Genomic DNA, 12962 nt, shown 5'->3' on the forward strand with positions numbered 1-12962 from the left:
GCGCCCCGTGCGGGCACAGAGAACTACACTTCCCGTCATGCTCCGTGAGGCTCCCTGAAGGACAGCGGGAGGGGGAAGGACTACGTTTCCCAGCGTGCCTCGCGGCCGCCCCCTGGCGGCGATTGGGGCCGGTGCAGCTGAGGCGAAGGCTCCGGAGCATCCTCGGCAGCGGAGCGGGGCCGGCGGCAGGTGGGAGCCGGGGGGGGGGGGGCTGCGGGGCCTGGGGGGGCTGCGAGGGGACCGGGGGGGCTGCGAGGGGCCGGGCCGGGGCTCTCCGGCCCCCCTGAGGGGTGAGGAGCCCGGGGGGAGGCTCCGAGGTGCCGGGGAAGCCCCCGCGGCGCCGTGTGGGGGTGGCAGGGCCCGGCCCCCCCCCGGGGGCTGCGGGTCCCGGAGGGGCCCGGGAGGGGGGGAGCCCCGGGGGGCGGCCTGTGGGGGGCCCTGGGCAGGGATCCCGGAGCGCTTCCATCGTCCGTGGTGCTCAGGTGGGAGCTCAGGGGAGCGGGCATCGCCTGTCAGCTGCGCCTTTTGCTTCCTCAGGTGGAAGGAGGCGGTTTTCCTTCAGGACCCGTTTGTCAGGAGTGCTTGGAGAAGGTACAGACTTGGTCTTTCTGTCACAAAACGCACACTGAGCTCACGTCAGGTCGCACAGAAACCTCAGCTCTGCTGTGCTCGATCTGCTTGGTAGCGGGGTGAGAAATTTCTCTCCGCCTTTTACCCTTGGCGAACAAGGGGCCGCCAAGATGAAAATTCTCCTACCCGCCTTGCTTGTGTTTCATTTTATTTAGCCAGTTTTAGTGTCTTCTGCACTAGAGCCAGCGTTTCGCAGAGCCGAGCACACGTGTGGATAGGTACGCTTCAAAAAAAAGCGTTGTTGACTTCTCTCCGATATTTTTTTTTGTGTTAATTTTAAAAGTCGTCTGTAAGTTTTTAACCCTTGAGGAACAGCTGTGATTGTTTCAATAGGATGCTTCAAATTACTCCACTTCGTTAACTGAAAATGATGTAAAAGGTTAATTCGTTGTTTAAGAGGAATTATTGAAGTACGAAATCTTCCTGACAGCATGCAACACCCTGAAAAGTGCCTCGTTAGAGATCCTGAAGTAACCCACTCTTTTTTTTTTTTTTTTAATGCTTTTCACTGTATCTTGTTTATGCCTCAGTTTAGGGCTGGACATGTAGGATCAAATAACAATTTAAGTTGATGGTTTTACCACTTCAAATGAAGTGATGAAGTTCATTTGCAACAACTTTCCTCTTTTCCTCTTAAATTCCAGTGCCCTCTACTGGCTGGACCGTCAGACCTGCCCGGTGCTCTTCCCTCTCTCCATCTCTATCCTTTTCCTTTTAAACTGTCTTGGTCCCTTTTTTCTTTTTAAGGTCAGAAGCTGTTGAAAAGCATGCTGTTACAGTCTACTAAAACATTACCTTTACATAAAAGAGAAGGTTGCTGGCAGGATGATCTCCCTAAGGGGCCCTTAACTGTAGATTTCAATCTTCTCCTTGATCTAAACTAACCTAGTTGGGCTGATCTTGAAGTCACACTGCAAAGCCTATTTTCCAGAGGTGTAAAGGGAAGAAAGATGTGTTGGATCTGGAATTGGAGCTCTGAGAGTTTCCATGTATAGCTGGAATATTATTTTTGCTTTCTTTTATCTGTTCCTGGGTTTTGGACAAAATCACGGTTTTAGAGTTGCTTGGAAATATTATTATTTTTTCCTAGAAATATATTTACAAAATATTTGTTTATAATAGTTATATTTATTTATACATACACATTTTGATTTAAATATATATAATTTATCCCATTAGGTATTGAAATAGTTTTCTCCTGTTCCCATACACGTTCTTTTCTGTTCCATGTATGAACAAACACATGTCCTTGACTGGATAATCTCAGCAGCCTGAAAGGACTTCTCACGTGAGTGAAATCAGATGGAGCATTAAGCCCTTGAGAGAGAATCTGCGAGTTTGAGACATCTTTGATAAGTTATTCATTTGGAATTTTAATCTGTTTCTTCTTTTTGTATGAACTTTCCATAAACCTGTGAACCTTCATCACTACAGACGTGTGCAGCCAGGGCATTGATCCTCTTCCTTCACCAGGCTCTTACCATCTGACCGATGTACCTGAAGTCACGCTTTCATCTTGGAACTGTCAAGGCCAGTACAGGTTATTACAGGTGAGCTTAGGTTATTTTTATCCTCGCCTAGTCCCAGATGAAACATCTCCATTTTGTGTGAGCAGCTCTCCCCTGTGTGACGACAGCATTAGGTGCAGCTGATCATTAGTTTTTCACTGGCCTGTGATGGACCCAATGCACGAATGTGCTCAGCATTTCAGCAGAGGGCAGCACGTAGGGATATGAAATAATTCTATTCCACTTGACCTGTACAGTGATCCAGCCTTCATCCAACACTTCTCCAAACGAGATCCCAAAGGGCAGAGAGTCTAAACCTTGGAAAGAACATTTTTGTCTGAAATCGTAGTTGTGCATGGCTCTTAGTTGTAGAGCTCCATCATTTTGAATAAGCTTTGTCTGTCATTTTTAGCGTTGCCATTTAAAAACAAAAAATTTTCATAGCTCTCAACTTTTTGTAAAACATGGACGGTTCCCAGAGTCTTTTGTGAAATTAACTGGGCAGGAGGTGGCTGAAGATGGAAGTTAAAAATAACTAGCTTAATCCATTCTTTTTCACTTTTACACCTACCTGTCTGCCGCCTTTTTCTTTACCAGAACTACGATGACCTAGGCAAATGAGAGGAGGAGAGGACAGATTAACTGATGCTTTCATGGGGGGGAAAAAGGAGAAGCATTCAGTCGCACCACAAGCAGAAGAAAATACGGCTGTTTTGCAATCGTGTTAGTTGGTCACGCTGCAGACCTTGCCTCTCCTGTAGCAAAGAGGCTTCCAGTGGCTGTAAAGGGGCTGTGTGGGAGCCTGCTGGGCTCTGAGCGTGGTTCTGCAAGTACCACTTCACATTTCCATTCTAGTACCCTCAGCTATAAATTTAGGCTGGTGCTTTCTTACTTCCCATCCAGCTTGTGAATGTAATATTTTTTTAATAAGATTTTAACATCTTAGGTTTAAAAGGGCATTAGAGAAGTAAAGTGCTTTGTGAAATATCCCTAAATTCAGTGACTGGAAGTTGCTTTAATGTCTATACTTCCCTTGGCTTCTATGAATTTCACCAACTTTATGTTTGAGAGTGCAGTTATTTTTTTCTGAGGTGAAAAGCCTTTCCATGCTGGTGAATCCTGTCACTGTGATGGCCAAAACTAAAGTACTAATAAAAGATCTGACTGTAGCTAGATGGCAGCTATATAGGAGTTAAAACTGAAAGGACAGCCTGATTTATTTATTTTTTTCTCCAGGTCAATGTGTGAGGCTGCAGAGATACAGATATGTGTGTTTAAATAAGATCTCCTTTTAGAATCAGCAGACTGTTCCTTGTGACTCTGCTTTGTAACTCTGAGAGAAGGAGCAGGATGTGGGTTTTCAAGCTGTTTGATCCCGTCTTTCTTCTCTCTTTGACGTTTTAGATCTCAAAGCTCACATCCTTTTCGAAAGTAACGTGCTTCCTTGGTGTTTGTCCCACTTCAGCAAGCTTCTTGTTCCCTTCTTCCCATCTCCCTGATATTAAGCATACTTTTGTTTTCCTCCATGAAATTCAAAATGCACTTGCCTTGTAACTCACGGTCTAAAAAAAGATCTGCATAAGGCTTCAGACATCATCATCTCCCAGGGATTTTAGCTGTTGCTATAGAAGCCTAAATTCTCGTTTGAGAGACCTTTCCAATAGAAAGAAGTTGGTACTGGTGGGGGGGAAAGTTGTCATGGAAATATGCAGCAAAAAGAGAAAGGAAGTCTCAATTTGATAACTGCTGCATAGGCATAGCCAGCTTGGTGATGAAGTGGTTCCATAGCTGGAGATCTGATCCTGCGGACTCTCTTTGTTACATTCGATCCTCAAGAAATTATTTGATGTTTATATTTCTAGTTCACCAAGGATGCTGCTTATCTATCCGGATCTGTGTTTCCAAATGCGCAGTGGTGTTCAAAAAGCAGCCTGGCCCCGTTCCTTTGCCCACCCGGCCGGAGCCGGGCAGGTTTGGTGGTGTCGGCCCCTGGGCGGGTGCAGGGAGCAGCAGTGCCCACAGTGATGTTCCCCTCCTGGGAGGAAGCCCCGTTGGGTGGCTGTGATGGGCAGAGTGGTCTCCAGCAGCCCTGTGAGCCGTAGCACAGCTTCCTATTCTGGCCAGGGCAACCCTGTAAGGGTTTATAGAGCTCCTGCTATTGAAACGTGGCCGTCAGAATAAAATTTTAAATGACTTGCTAAAAACAGTTCATTCTGCAAACTTCAGCGCTGTTTCAGATTTGAACAGAAGGAGCCCTTGGTGCCCAGCCGAGCGGCGGTATAAGCAGGTCCCTCTCCATAAATTTCCCGTCCTCTTACACCATCCCTAGGCCCAGTTCCCTGGTTTCAAGCTTTTTATGTCTTTCGTACCAAAGCTGCTTGGTACCTAATAGGTGTGATTACGGGTGAGCTGCCTTTAAATATCTATTACGGGTGTCACCATGGTAACTGCTGCAAGAGTTTCTCGCTGGTAGAAGGCTTCCAGCTCCTTGAGATACCACAGGGCAAAGTATTTAGGCTGTTGTTTTCATGGTTTCAATGAGATCAGCCACAATATCGAAGAGGAAATGTAATGTATTTCTTATTTTTAATAGCAGTGGATGTTAACGGTACTGGAAGGTCTTTGGATTGATGATTCTGGAATCTGGTGTCCTCAGGCTGGAGAAAAAGGACAGTTAAATATGCAACGAGGGACCAAACCTGCCTTAGGAAGCACGCCTTTACCAGCAAGCTCCTGCAGGAAGAGAAGAATGGCGCTTTCCTTGATCAGTCCAACACTTGGCCTTTCTATTGATTCTGCCAACAAGTGAACTAATTACTCCTCATGAAGGATGCAAAACTGAGGTGCTCTGCCATAGAAACAGGCAGAGGTGTTTGGGCTGATTCGGCCTGGAGTAGAAAAACAATGAGCTGGCTTTTATGTTCTCTCCTCTTTCTTTGTATTCCCAAACTGCTGCTTTTTGCCCTAGGCCTTCAGCTGTTGCGTACCAGGCTAGCAGTGCTAGTTAGCTACTATCTAGAGTGACTTTGCTGCTGTCTTTAATACCCTAATCTTCCCCTCCTTCCCTCCTATCAGCTTTCTCTCCCAAGCTCCTGCGTGCTTGGCCAGTCAGTCCTTTTGCTCTGTAACGCCAGTTGTTTCTGCAGGCTTCTCCAAGTGGCCGGTCACTCATGTCCCTCACGCTAACTCTGTGACCTCAGGGGTTGTTCTGCTTTCATTTATTTATGAAACTGGTTATGGTGACTGGTCACAGGCTCCATAGGATACTTCCTTTTCATGCACTGATATCTTGGATCATTACCCTCCTATCTCGCTATCTGCTGGAGATTTTAAATTATCATTTGCTTTTATAGCGACTCGGAAAGCTGAGCACCTCTTTCTGCTGCTCTCCCACTTCGTTAGCTGTGGCTGTACCTGCTGCTTCTGGCCTTCCATCTTTCACCGTTCGGCGAGCGAGGTCCGTTCATGTAACAGGCTCTTCAGTGTAGCTGCGCCGGACAAGAACGCGGAAGGCTGACCTTGAGGAGAGGAGCAATTTGCATTCACTTTGCAGGTCAGTGTGTGGGGACAACCGACATGCCAGAGCCAGAGCAGGCAGCGCTGCCTACTACCTCTGTGGCCGAAAGAGTTCCACCTCTTCTATGGATATTTGTCCTTACCTGCCTCTTAGGCGACATGATCCACACGTGAAGATCCCTTTGCTGCGTTTAAAAATGCTCACTATTGATTTTAGTTGTAATAAGATGTTTATAGTGTGCCAAATGTGGACTGAGAGTTCCAAATCTGAAGTAATTATGATTGGTAACTGAGAGCTCCTAACTGTCGTAAGGAATCTTGAAAGCAGAGCCAGGATCTCAGAATGGGATTTGTTTGCATTATATCACTGCGTGTTTCTCAACACTTACTCCGTAACATGACAATTAATATTGGAGGGATCTCAGTGTTTGAGTACTTCACATTTCAGCTGCATAGTTCTGCAGTGTGCTAAGCTGACTTAAAAGTTGAAGCAGCAGCAAACGTTCATTCATACGAGCCGTCTGGAAGCGATGAATTGCTGTAGTTTAGATTCTCCCTTTTCCTGGCTTTGATTGGGCCACCAAAGCCAAACTTTTCTGCTCCGTTTCTGGGTGCCTAATCTATACCAATACGCCTGTCTTTTGCGAAACTGCTGACTTCTTATTATGTAGGACCTAAAATCAATGGGTACCATAGATCCTTACTAGATCTTGATATTTTGCCAATAATTTAGCTGCCTTTGTTTTCCTACCTTTAAAACAGGTAAGCGTTCCTAAGCTGCTGCAGTGATTAGCTGATTCCGTTTAAATAACCTATTAAAAAATGCAGAGAGTAAGAACAAATGGAAACTCTAGGATATTACTATATAGGGTATCAAACCTTACAGATACCCTTTTTTCTGAAATCCTGATCTACATTAGAGGGCTTGTTTGTCCCCTGGGATTTGAACTCCTTGTGCTTCATCCTTTTTGTGTTAATTTGTCCTAATTTTTGTTGCTGCTGGGCTCCCTGTGATGCTCTCCATGCACCCAGGCGTACCCCGCGGTTCTGTCTCCATTCAGGGCTGTCAGCAGTTCTAGTGCAAGTCCCTCTGAAATGAAGCTGGCAACTCAGGTCTTTTATTTGCATCTCCCTCAAATGCGCCAAAAAGTTCAAAGCAGTGGGGCATTCCTACCCCATCCCATTGGGGATTTAGTTCTCAGGCAGCCTCCAGCACACATCTTCTCCAGTCCTTAATTTTCCTGCACAGCTCTCTATTGTTAGCGATCAGCCAAAACTTAATGAAATGATTTTCTGTTGGAGGCTCGTTAGCGTTTCTAATGGATACCTGTCCCAATTCCTCTCCTGTTAGGTGATCAAACGCTAGCTTTTCCAGCACGTGATCCGTCTCGGACAATAAGCAAAGGGAGCAAATAGGGTTGTGCTGTATTTTTCCCGTGTAGGTAGAAGGAACTTGCTGTGCAACTTGAATATGGTAATTGTCAGTGTTAATGAGTGCTGTATTACAGCCTATGCACCAGAAAATGAGCACTGAAGAATAATAAAGAATGGAGATGTTCCCCCTCTTCGAACTCTTTCATTTCAACATTGAAATCAGAATTTTCAGTTAAGTCAGAAAGAACATGGGAAGTCTTATCTCTCCCTTTCAGAGAAGAGCATCGAGTATTGCATTTTTCACACATTCAGATTTATCTGCTTTTGAACAGAAGGGTGACTGTAGTGAAGCTATCCCTGGTCTGCTGCTGTGCCTCTTATGCCTAAGAAAGTGCAGAGATGTTTGAAAACTGTAGAGGGAAAAATAACTTCTCTGGATAAAACTGTGCAAAAATAACGAGAGACTTATTTTAAATAATTGAATGACAGTGAATACGTGAATATTTCTTTGCCACGTAGATTTCCTTCCTCATTTTGTCATGTTCTGGGGGCTGGGTTTTGTTGGTAGATAGATGTCTCTTAACTCTTCAGTGATCTGGTCGGAAATGACAGAAATACTGAAAAATGCTGGCTCCTCTTACAGACTCTGACTTCTGAAACAGGCAGTTTCCTAACTCTATTTTTGACGTACTTAGTGGCTGTTCCCTTGGAAATTTGAAAGTTGTTGTCTGGTCTTCTGAAATTTTGGCAACAGGCAACAAAGGAAGCTGCTTTTTCTGTCTCCTGTAGCACTCCGTGTTCCATAAATCATATCTGCTTTCCTCCAGCTTTAACGATTCTAGCTTCTTCCAGCAAAAGTGTTTTCTCTAGTTAGGGGACAAAGCTGGTAGCTGTCCCACAGGCTGCGCTCTGCAGGTAAATAAATGGGAAAATGAAACTGCAGAATAAGGACAGGAAAAAATCAGAGTTCTTCAAGGGAGTGCGCACAGCTTCCTTGTGCTGGCGGAGCCTTTTTGGCAGCGGTTCCGGGAGCTCACTTTTTCTATCCACCCATTTGATCAGCATCATCTCGCTAACTGAACAGCAGTTGTTTTTGTCAGAGTGGAAAGCGGTGCCCCATGATTCATTCTGCAAATGTCGACTGGCTGCTTGAACTTCCTGACATCTGTAGTGGGACTGAGAAAATAAAGAAGTTTGTATCAGTTATGTACAAAAAGGAGGAAAGAGGGAGTAAAGCCATGGCCTGGCTCCACTAATACCCACTGTCTGGTGCAGCCTTTCCTCTGTAATTACTTTTGGTTTTATAACTCCAGACAGTGCTGTTCCAAGTCTTCTAACTGAATTAGAGACTTGCTTTAAGAAGACATTGTTATTGACATAATAGCCTTGCTTATGGAATCTCTCTCTTTGTAATTAAGGCTGTTGCGTGCACAAAAGCAGTTAAACATAGCATAAATATCTGTAAATGCAAAGATATTTTTAATCTTGTTCCGTGTATGAGCCCTTTTTTTCCACGCTCTTTGTGCATTTGAATCTCAAATGAGCTGTGCCACCAGAAGTTCTGCCCTTTGCCCACTCCATTAAGTTGTGTGTCATCCGTGTTCGTTCCTGTCAAACTGCCCAGACGATGCAGGTTGCAACACAAAGCATTTAAATTCCTCAAATACAGAATTTTGAAGGTGCGTTGATGAGCGGGGTTTAGTATGACTCCTGTCCCTTGTTGCAGAGTCACGGGGGCAGTGGGTTGACCACGCAAGCAATATGCTAACTGTCCTTTTGGCTATCAACCAAACGTACAAGTTGAGTGAGACCCTGGCAGATTTATATATACAAAAATATATATATTGCTGCTTGAAATTGTTTTCTCATCCCAGCTGTGTGAAAGTAATTACAGTTAATGCCCTGGACAGGCCACAGCCTTTCTTTATGACCTTAGCCAACTCATTTGAGCTGTCTGTTTTTGTTCATTAAACAGAAAGGCAATTTTTCAATCCAGAAGGTTTTGTGTTGAATAATTCTTTGGTCTAAGTAAAGACATCAGATAATTATAGCAATAAGTGCTACCAAAAAACCTAAATAAACAAGTACTGTCTGGTCTTGCTGGGTCTGGGGAAGTTGTGTGGCACTACTCTAGCCTGTCTGCGAAAGCTGCAGCATGTAAATGCTGGGACTATCCCTCACACCCAAACATTTTCATGTTTAGGTTTTGGTCAAGTTGTGTTTATCAAAGCTAAAAAAAAATCTTTGAGAACGAAATATAGTAGCTCCTCTCTCCTCCCCACACCCCTCATCTCAGTTGTTTATTTCTCTTGGCCTGAAAACCTACCGAGCTGACAAGGCTGCTCTCCCCCCGAGCCCACAAGAACTCACCAGCAGTGGCAAAGAGACAGCGTGCTGCGGTCCTGCCAGTGCTTGTTTTCTTCAGACAAGGAGGCTTTGTGGCAGGGTGCGTGCAGCTGATGGCCCTCTCGTTTACGTGCTCAGGTCCAGGGGTCTGCAATCTTCTGTCAGTAGTTTCCAGCTGTATCTGCCCAGCTTTGAAGGTGGTCCGTCATCGCAGCAGAGGGTGCTGAGCTGCGTACCTGGGCGACCTCACTGTCTGTGCACACAGCACTGAACGTAGTGTTGCTTCCCTGGGGAGGAGAAACGGTTCGCGTAGATCACTATCTACCAGAATTTGGTTAATAGGAATGACAGAAAGTACTGCTGTCTTATCTGAGCTGTGAATAGTATCTAAATATTAGAGGTATAGAAATATGGGATGGGTAAGTTCTGCCTGTGATCACGCAGTCCGTCCTCAGGTAGTGAAGTACCGGCGCGAGGCAGGCTGGATAGAAGGGTTGGTGTTGCAGGTAGGTGGGAACTTCCAGTAGCAGCCGGCACGATGGGGTGAGTGTTCAGGGGTTTGGAGCTGATAGGGTATGCTTGGCACCTGCCATTATCATTTGTGAAGTAAGTCATGGTGTGGTCTTTTTCTTGTTCTGGTGTTTTAAGGTCTGAAGGTAAGAGTTCCCACTCTCAGGGATATCTCAAAGTTGGATCCAAAATCGTAATGTTTAGAAGGGACTCGGCTTGGACTCAGTCTATGTTTTAAGGTCTGGTTGCTCTGCAATAACAATAATGGTGCCAACATTGAATTGAAAAGTAAATTAACCCATGGCATAGCATTAGCTTCCTTTCAGTCCCTTCGGAACTTAGAATACAGAGTTCCAAAAGGTGCGGTGAGGTTGAACTATTCAGCTGCAGCAACTGTTCAAGGATCGTGTTGTAAATCTTGCCTCTGTTACTGTGAGGTTGCTCCCGTAGCATCAGCATTGCTGGTATGTTCGGTTCTCACTGGTGGTTCACAGAGCCCCTGCTGCAGCCCAGGAGGAGGTTCCTGATCTGTAGTTTCAGTCTTAGGTGAGAGACATCCCCCGGGGAGCAAACATCTCCCTCTGCACAGCCTCAAACAAAAATCCCTGTTCTAAACACCTCAGGTTTCTCGGTTGAAATGTACATCTGGGTTTGATTTTTCTTTGCATCCTCTCTGCTTCCTCTAACTTGATGCTGTCCTTGCTTGATCTAACCCTGTTAGAACCTCTGGCCCTGCCCGTTGTCAGAGACGAAATGCTCCTCAGATTAAGCAAGTGGGATATTCCTGAGCGTTGCTCCCCTTGTCCCTTAGTCGCTCTCTTCTAAATGAAGAACAGACTGACGCTTTTTGGTCAGCTCACGAGAAGTTGCTCAGGACTGTTTCTACCCACTTCTTCTTGCAGAAGACTTTGTCTTAATGCATCTTCCCTCCACACACACACACACACGTACACACACATACGCACACCTTTTCATTTTTTTGTAACAATGGTGCAGGCACGGGAAATGTCGTGAGCTGTTCTGGCTGTGACTGCTGGCATTCCGTGGGAGAGATTTAGTGTGGAATATAAAAGTTTCTGGAAGCTGTCCCTGTGATTTCCTCTGCAAAATGCCTTCTTGCTATGGCCACCTCCTTGCCCTTCCTACGCTGTAGTTACCGCATGTTTTTAGCTGACTGGATCACGCAGACCAGGCTGGGGCTTATGCCCTCTGCCCAGTGCCCAGCTCTGCTGCCGGGATGAGGAGATACTGAAAGAAACTGCCTGCTTTATGGATTGAAGCACCTTCGGGTTTTGGAGTGGATATAAACGGCTTTCTTGCATAAATCTTCCTTGCTTTGATGAAAATATAATATTTCTCTTTCCCCTGAGTAAGCAAGTGTGCATATGTGTGCGCGTGTGTGCTGAATGCCAAAGCGCTGGTGAAGCCAGCTTGCTTCCGTATGTGAATCATTTCTCAAGCAGCTCTCTGTGTCTCGCTGCAATGTGGTTTTCCTCTCAGGGAAGAACTCAAGCCCTGAATTTTCAGTCTGGCTTGCACATGCTGTCAGAAGCTAGTGGGAGACAGCTTTCTTCTTAATGCAGAAAAGAGGACAAGCTTTTACTGTAAGTATTTTATTTTTTAAGGTGGGAGTTGTATCATCTCTAGTGGGGTTGTGGGAGCAGCAATGTAATCCGGGAGTGAATGTACCTGTTTTGCTCAGCAACGCTTTTTCGTAATATCTGACTAATTAAAACTAAATTGCTTGAAACAAGAAATGTACGGTGCAAACAATTCTGCGTTAGCAGAAAATGTGCTGGGGGTGATGTAAAAGCCATTACAACAACATAAAAGTGAGTCTGGAGAGCTGCCTACTGTATTTGCTTCTGCTCGGCTACGTGGAGTCTAGAGACAGAGGGGAAGAAGCGATTTCTGTGCCTACATCTCCTTTCTTCTCTGGGAATTTAGCGTTGTGCTCCAACAGTTAAACAAGCAGGAGCACAAGCCCGCTTGCCTCTGCTACTGCATGTTCACCTAGTCCAGTCGGGAAAGGGCAGAAAGGAACAAGCCGCTAAGCAAATAGCTTTGGCAGCTCGCTGCTCTGCAGGGGAGCAGCGAAAGCCCCGGGGAGCGTGCCAGGCGGGTCCCCTCTTGTGAGAGCAGAGCAAAGAGCTGCTGGGATTCTCAGCAGGACCTTTACATGTAGCAGCCTAACAGTTGGCCTTAAAATTGGTCTCTGGGCTGAAGCTCGATCGTAGTAACAATAGCGATAATAACAGCGTTTGTATAGCAGGTAACATAGCTCTGCAGAGTTATAGAGATGTTAATTAAGTCCTGTGTATGGAGCAGTGAGGGATTACTGGTAGAACTGGTTTGAAAGCAGGGATTCTCTACCCCTTTCTTTTGTACGCTGTCTTAAGTTCTTCTGGATGTCCCCTCCTAATACTTTGTCTCACCTCCCAAATACTGTTTTGTACGTTGTTCTTCCACCCTTTCTAAATTATGAGGTACTTTCTGTCCCTGTAAGCTCAGCTGGAGAGAGGATGGCTGATTTGCTGAAATGTACTGGTTTTTGCTGACAGAACTTGACAGCTAACTAACAGAGGGACACCTCATCTTAACGTGCACGTGTGCAACCTCTTGTCTTTGCTCAGTTCTAAAATTTCATTTCATTATGCAGTGCACCAAGGTGGGCCTTCCAGTCCCTCAGCGGTCCTGTAAGTCATAGTCATAATCCCCGGATACCATTGTTTAAATCTGTTCTGTTCCTCTTCAGTGTGAATATTTCTAAAATGCAGAAGTCCTCTAGCTTCTCCTGCAGTTTTGGAATTTGCTGCTGTTGTCTTCTTCCTGAAGAAACCTTTCAGTTAGTTCACATCACCACTCATAGAAGTTCAGAAGCTGCCCATTTATTGCAGTTAATAAGTGACCCACTCTGCACTTAATGGAGGATAAATATCTCCTTTAGGGATAGCTTCCAGGTCTCTTTATTTCTCCTCATCGTGATGGATGGAAAAGGGGAGTCAGGGAAACATCCCAGCATGCGGCAATCTGCAGGGTTGTCGTGCACTCTGTGACAGATGTTGATCTCTCATTTTT

At 45.5% G+C, this 12962-nt stretch overlaps 1 protein-coding gene and 1 long non-coding RNA gene across 20 annotated transcripts in view; one reads left to right on the forward strand and one right to left on the reverse strand.

Moving 5' to 3' along the window:
* Window positions 1-112: 112 nt before the first annotated feature.
* SPECC1 (sperm antigen with calponin homology and coiled-coil domains 1) overlaps window positions 113-12962 on the forward strand; it is a 97284-nt gene continuing 84434 nt past the window's right edge. For 4 of the 19 annotated variants that reach the window (XM_040532723.1, XM_040532739.1, XM_040532741.1 and 1 more), the window contains exon 1: window positions 11340-11488. The gene's annotated coding sequence lies outside the window, so the exon portion shown is untranslated. Of the gene's footprint in view, window positions 190-537; window positions 690-785; window positions 849-1809; window positions 1919-2064; window positions 2181-5220; window positions 5692-11103; window positions 11489-12962 lie in introns of those variants that run through there. The other 15 variants (XM_040532722.1, XM_040532729.1, XR_005814028.1 and 12 more) reach the window with 13 other exon arrangements.
* On the reverse strand, window positions 3338-10959 carry LOC121057944. The gene is made up of 2 exons (XR_005814030.1): window positions 9399-10959; window positions 3338-8204 (listed from the first exon to the last, which is right to left on the reverse strand). It is a non-coding gene; the product is annotated as an uncharacterized LOC121057944 (long non-coding RNA).

Source organism: Cygnus olor, chromosome 20 (assembly GCF_009769625.2).
Source record: "Cygnus olor isolate bCygOlo1 chromosome 20, bCygOlo1.pri.v2, whole genome shotgun sequence".
NCBI classification, from domain to species: domain Eukaryota; kingdom Metazoa; phylum Chordata; class Aves; order Anseriformes; family Anatidae; genus Cygnus; species Cygnus olor.